The sequence below is a fragment of the Chrysochloris asiatica genome, unplaced genomic scaffold (genome assembly GCF_000296735.1).
Source record: "Chrysochloris asiatica unplaced genomic scaffold, ChrAsi1.0 scaffold00024, whole genome shotgun sequence".
Taxonomy (NCBI): Eukaryota; Metazoa; Chordata; class Mammalia; order Afrosoricida; family Chrysochloridae; genus Chrysochloris; species Chrysochloris asiatica.
The window spans coordinates 23,197,610-23,204,633 of NW_006408542.1; positions in this window are offsets into that span (position 1 = coordinate 23,197,610).

Here is a 7,024-nt window from a genome sequence, read left to right on the forward strand (position 1 = left end):
CCAACAATTTGGTTATTGCAGTAATGTGTTGTTAAGTGCCATCTGGTCAATTCTGACACAGAGAGATCCTGTATAGTGTTTCCAAGGAGCAGCTGGTGGGTTTGAACTTTTGACCTTGTGGTTTGCAGTCCAGTGCTGATCCTACAGCACCACACCTGAAGGCCACAGGTTATTTTCTTTGTGAGCCAGTGGTGACTGAACTGCAACGTTTACTTCAGCAGCAAAGAGTCTTCCTAATGAGGCTACTCAGACTTATTTACACCAGGAAATGTCAGGTGCTTTTTTTTGGCACACTGCTTCCTTTGACCTCACCAATCAGTGTATAGTGTTCTCTAGATGACCTTCAGTATTTACTGTCCAAAACTGAGAGTAGTAGCTACAAAAGGCAGAAAAGATTCTGGAGAGCAACTCCATTGCAAAACAGCAACAGAGCTGAAGCTTAGCCACCCAGAATTGCAGGTTGAGGAATGAAGACACTTGACACCTTGTCCTCATTATTAAGATGGTAAAAAGAATAGGAAATGCCATGTGCATATACTATATGTCCTTCCTAGTTTGTGACGGAACAGCAGCAGCTTGTTAGTTAGTTAATTTAGGCCACCCTCTTCCTGGTCTAGGGGTTAATTGCTATAACCATTTCCAGTTATTTATAAGAGACCCCCTGGAATGATCTTGCCATTCCTTTGTTGTTTCTTCACCTTGCTTTTCCTTACCCTAGTCAGAAGGGGCATTTAGGACCAGTAAATAATCTCCTTAGTTCTCACTGAAATCAGCTCTAGTGGCATATTGAGCTAAGCATTGGGCTTTGGTCACAAAGTTGGCAGCTCAAACCTACCAGGCACTCCACACGAGAACAATAGGCTGCTGCTATAAAGATTTACAATCGTGCAAAGTTTATGGAACTGTTCTACTCTGCCTTAAAGGGTCACTATGAGTCAGAGTCAACTCATCAGCAATGTGCTATTCTCACTGAAGGAGCTCTGTGTGTGCAGTGGTTATGCATCTGACCTAAATAGTTTTGTTTGTTTGTTTTTTTCAGTTGTCTCATCAGCAGATATCCTAAGAAGAAAGGTAATTACATAGATTCTATCTCTCATCTCCTACAAAACAGGCCCCTTGGATGGCCTTACTAATCATAATAAAATAATTAAGAATACAAATTTTTCTAATAAGCTAACAAGCCAGTTCAGTTTATTTTAATGATAGGACAAAGGTTCATGCTGTCCACATGAAGCTTAAAGAATGTTGACTCTATTTCTAGAAGAGATGATAAATTCAATGTGAAAAGTATGATCATGAAGTCTTATTAACATAATAAGGACTTTTTAACTAAAAAAAAAGCTTTACGATGTAGGTCAGTAACACAAAGTTACATATTCGATTGATTAGTCTGATAATTGTTTTGGGGGTGAGGGTGGATCTGATAACTTGTTATTATTAGGTGCCATTGAGTAAGCCTCAGTCCATAACTACCCCATGCACAACAGAACAAAACAATGTATCATTCTCACAATTATTGTTTGAGCCTGTTGTTTCTGTCACTATGTCAATTCATCTCTTTGCCGTTTTCCTTTTTTCAAGACACTTTACTTTTCCAAACATGATGTCCCTCTAGAAAGACTGGTCCCTCCGGACAACATGGCTAAAGTATGAGAGATGAAATCTTGCCATCTTATTTCTAAGGAGTACTCTGTCTATATTTCTTCCATGACAGATTTGCTTGGTCTTCTTAATGTCCACGGTGCTTTTACAATTCTTTTGCAACACCACAACTCAAATTCATCAGTTTTTATTACCCAACTTTCTTACTTATTACCCAATTTTCACATGCATATGAGGTGACTGAAAATATCATGGATTGAATCAGGCATACCTTAGTCATGCCATTAAGGTCAACACTATCAAGAGGTATTTTGCAGCAGATTGCCTAATGCAATACCTGGTTTGATTTCTTGACTGCTGCTTCCATAAGTGTTGATTATGGATCCAAGTAAAATGAAGTCTTGAAAACTTCAATCTTTTCTGTGTTCATCATAATGTTATTTATTGGTCCAGTGGTGAGAATTTTCCTTTTGTTTACATTGAGGTGCAATCCATACTGAAGGTTATAGTCTTTGATATTCATCAGTAAATATTTTAAGTCCTGTTTGCTTCCAGCGAAGGAAGTTGTGTCATCTGCATATTGCTGGTATTAACGAGTCTTTCTTCAGTCCTAATGCCACATTGTTCTTCATATAATCCAGTTCCTCAGACTATTTGCTCATCATACAGATTGAATTAGTATGATGAAAAGATCAACCCTGGCACATACATTTCCTGATTGTAAACCATTTAGTATCTCTGTGTTCTATTCTAACAATTGCCTTGTGGTCATAGTACAAGTTCCTCATGAACACAATTAAGTTTTCTGGAATTCCCATTCTTTCCAATGCTATCCATAGTTTGTAATAATCCATAGAGTCGAATGCCTTGCATAGTCAATAAAGCACAAGTAAACATTGTTTTGGCGTTCTCTGCTTTGAGACAAGATCCTTCTGACATCAGCATGATAAATGATATACCTAGCTCCGTGTCTTCTTCTGAATCTGGCTTGAAGTTCTGGCATTTCCTTGTTAAGGTGTTGCTGCAATTGTTTTATGATTATCTTCAGCAAAATTTTACTTGCATGTGTTATTATATTGTTTGATAATTCCCGTATTCTGTTGAGTCATCTTTCTTTGGAATGGGCACAAATATGGATCTCTTCCAATTGGTTGGTCAGGTAGCTGTTTCTTGGCATAGACAACTGAGGGCATCAGTTTGTTGAAATATTTCACTTTTATTCCATTGCCTCTTGGAATCTTGTGTTTCAACAATGCTTTCATGCAGCTTGGACTTCTTCCTTCAATACTATGGGTTCTTGTTCGTATATTACCTCTTGAAATGGTTGAGCATGGACTAATTGTTAAGGTACAGTGACTGTGTATTCTTTTCATCTTCTTTTGATGCTTCCTAGATCATTCAATTCAATATTTTCCCCATAGAATCCTTCAGTATCACACATTGAGACTTGCATTTTTTTCTTCAATTCTTTCAGTTTGAGACATGTTGAGCATGTTCTTCCATTTTGATTCTCTGACTCCAGGTCTTTGCACATTTCATCATAATACTTGACTTTGTCTTCTTGAGCTGCCCTTTGAAGTTTTCTGTTCAATATTTTACTTCCTCACAGAAAATTTCAAAGGGCAGCTTTCTTCAATTTGTTGTTCCATAGTAAACCATATGACTGTCTGATTGAAATGGTCAATTCCAGTTAATTAATTCAGCCTAGGATATTGATTCTTATATGATTATATTTCATTTTTGATGACTCTCAATTTTCCTAGACTTATGCTTCATACATCCCACATTCTGATTATTGATGGATGCTTGCATCTGTTTCTCTTCTAATTTTGAGTTCATGCCATTAAGGTCAACACTACATAGAGGAGGCAGGTCTTTCCCAGTCATATTTGAGTGCCTTCCAAACTGAGTAGCTTATCTTCTAGCATCATATCTGATGAAGTTTCTCATAAGGTGTTCTATGACTAACTGTTCAGAAGTGTTTCACCTTTGTCTCCTTCCTAGTCTTTCTTAATCAGAAATGCCACTGAAACCTCTCCACCATGGGTGACCCTGCTGGTATTTAAAATATCAGTGGCATAGCTTTCAGCATCACAGCAACCCACAAACCACCACAGTATGACAAACTGACAGACGAGTGGTGGTATGTTAATTTAAATTCATGTCATTAGCACTGTGATTGGTCTTAGATTAAGTTTAATTTCAATAAGAAGCTTTATAATCCTTGTGATATTTTATAAGGACTTTGGCAATTTAACTTGATTAAAGCACTTTGAGAATATGACATAGTAGATTTGTGATTATAATTAAGTGTTTTGTTGTTGTTGTCAAGTGCCATTGAGTTGATTCTGACCCATGGCAACCCTGTATAGGGTTTCTTAGGAGTGGCTGGTGAGCTTTAACTAGGAACACATAAATAAAACTATATTTTGTATTGGGATGTTTAAGAAAATCTAACTTGTTAAGTCATTGTTGTTAAGTAATGTCAAGTCGGTTCTGACCCATAGTGACCCTGTATAGGGTTTCTGAGGAGCGACTGGTGAGTTTGAGTTGCCCACTTTGCCGTTTCAAGCTGATCTTGCAGTCCAGTGCACTAGCCCACAGTACCACAACAGGACTCCCTGTTAAGTCATAAGCATTGATTTATTTATGTAAATAAAGGGTAAATTTTGTAGACTGTTGATTGTTTAATATTTAAAGGGATGCTAATTCTGTTACAGATATATAAATATAATTTATTGGGTATTAACCAATAGTAGTCACAGAGGTTCCTCTCCATGAATAAAAAACCCTTCTCCATGGAAGTATCTCTCATGATGTTATAAGGCGTAGTCTCCGCTCTTAACTTTCTTTCAAATATGTTGGGGTCATAGAAGCGTTTGCAGTAACTGATGTAAAGTTCAGATGTGAGAGTTTGAAGTGGGAGTCAAGCATGGTAGACACGGAGATGAGGTGACACTGTGCTGGATATAGTATTAGACAACTTCACCTTTCACTCTGTTTATCAATGAGCTCTTGAATGATTAATGAAAAGGCATTTGAAAGACATAGGAGCAGACCAGAGGTCTGAGCAACATGATCTGACGACATGTCTGAGTCTGTGATAACACGTTGAGGGAGTTCAGAAGGAGACTTCAGTACTCTTGCTCTTGTTTTGACAGATGAGATCTTGATGAGTAGGCCTAATGTCTGCTACATAGGTTAAATCATAACCATGAGAATATTAAATGTTTATATTGCTTTTGACTATTGCTTATGATTGCCTGGATTCTTACAGATTCTAGAGTCCCAGGAAAAAAAATCAAGCTTTTTGCAAAAGAAAAGCAATTTTATCAATTTATAACAGCAATTTGATAGTTTAATGAAATTAGAAGCTAGTTATTAAACTAAGGGAAGCAGATTCCTTGGGTGAGCATTGGTTGAAATTATGAGTGATGGCCTGGGTAGGGCCTAAGGAATAATATGGACTCACCAGGTAGAAAGCCCCTATAGGCTCCTATCTACAGAGGCACTTGTAGGCAAGAGGCCATGGCAGTGACTTAACCCTTCACATCTTCTTTTCTTTGTAGTGGAGGACTTATTGTTTATAGAACAGATCTTTTCATCTGGTATAAAGAATATACTGCAATTAGTATAAAAAAGTCCTACTTAAGAGAGACATTCAGCAGCCCAATTATGGGTTTGACTTGTTCATGGAATCTGATGGAATAAAACCTTGACCCTTAAAACTTTCTAATTGCCATCCAAATAGCAGGCATTTGCAGAGTGCCTGTTGTTTTGTTAATTACCTTTGAGACGCTTGCAACTCATAGCTACTTTGTGGAGGATTTCTGAGGCTGTACATTTTTTGGGAAGCAAAAAAACTTATCTTTCTCAAGTGGAGTAACAGGTGGGCTTGAACCACCCACTTGGGGTTAACATTCCATTGCTTATTCTACAGTCATCACTCTCCTATGGCAGTAGAACTTCTGGGTGATGTAAATATGCTCTACTATTAACTAAAAAGTTTGAATCCACCCAGAGGTGCCTTGGAAGAAAGACCCCTGTGGCTTAGTGAATTATTTAAGTCTCTTCTAGTTATTGTCTTTGTAAACTTCCACCAAACTACTGTTTCCTGATACATCTGGGTAAGAAAACATGGGGAAGATGCTGGTAGATTATATGATTTAGTTGTGAGTGACCCTAAACAGGGTTAATTATGATTGGTCAATTTTTGCCATCTTGCTGGGTATAAAATGAGTCATCTCAGAAGCCAAGGGGGGATCTCACTGCCATCAAGAAAGAAGAGGCAGGACTGGTGAATGTCCTTTGGATCCTGAGATCACTGTGCATTTAACCCCTCTATTCAGGGACTCTGAATCCTGGTGTGGCACTGGAAGATAAACACTGAACTTCAAGGTCAGTTTGAACCACACAGCTGGCACAAAGTCTTCATGAAAAACAAGTTCTAACTTATATAGCTGGTCTTCCCTGGTCTTGTTTTGGCTGATCGCATGGAGCTTTTCCACCATCTCTTTCTGCAGATGTACTAAATTTGATTCTTGTGTATTCCATCTGGTGAAGTCCATGTGTATAATCGTCTTTTTTGTTGCTTAAAAAAAGTATTTGCAAGGAAGAGGTCATTGGTCTTGCAAAATTATATCATGCAATCTCCAGCATCGTTTCTATCACCAAGACCATATTTTCCAACTACTTTGCTTCTAATCTTTTCATTTCTATGGTCAGTAATTATCAATACATCTTGATTGCATGTTTAATCAACTTCAGACTAAAGAAGCTGGTAGAATTCTTCAATTTCATCATCACTGAATTTAGTGGTTGGTGCCTATATTTGAATAATTGTATTCACTGATTTTCCTTGTAAGTTCATTGATTTTCTACTATCACAGATAGTGTTGTACTTCAAGACATATCTTGATATGTTCTTTTTGATGATAAATACAATATCATTCCTCTTCAATTTGTCATTCTCAGCATAGTAAACCATTTGATTGTCAGATTCAAAATGGCCAGTACCAGTCCATTTCAACACACTGTTGCCTAGGATATTGATGTTTATGAATTCCATTTCATTTTTGACAATTTTCCAAGATTCATATTTAATAATTCCATATTCTGATTATTAATGGGTGTTTACAGCTGTTTCTCTTCATTTTGAGTTGTGCCCCAACTCCATATCATCAGTCAAAATAAGGCCAGGGACAGATTAAAGACTTCTTCATTGCAAATACCTTTTTAAAATGGCATAATAAAAGAGAATTGTACACAATTCACAAGATGGAATGCACATAAATCAAATGGACTATATCTGTGGAAAGAGACTGTGGCAAAGTTCCTTCCATATCATCAGCAAAACAAGGCCAGGGGAAGACTGTGGAAAAGACGATCAATTTCTCATATGCAGGTTCAGGCTAAAGCTGAA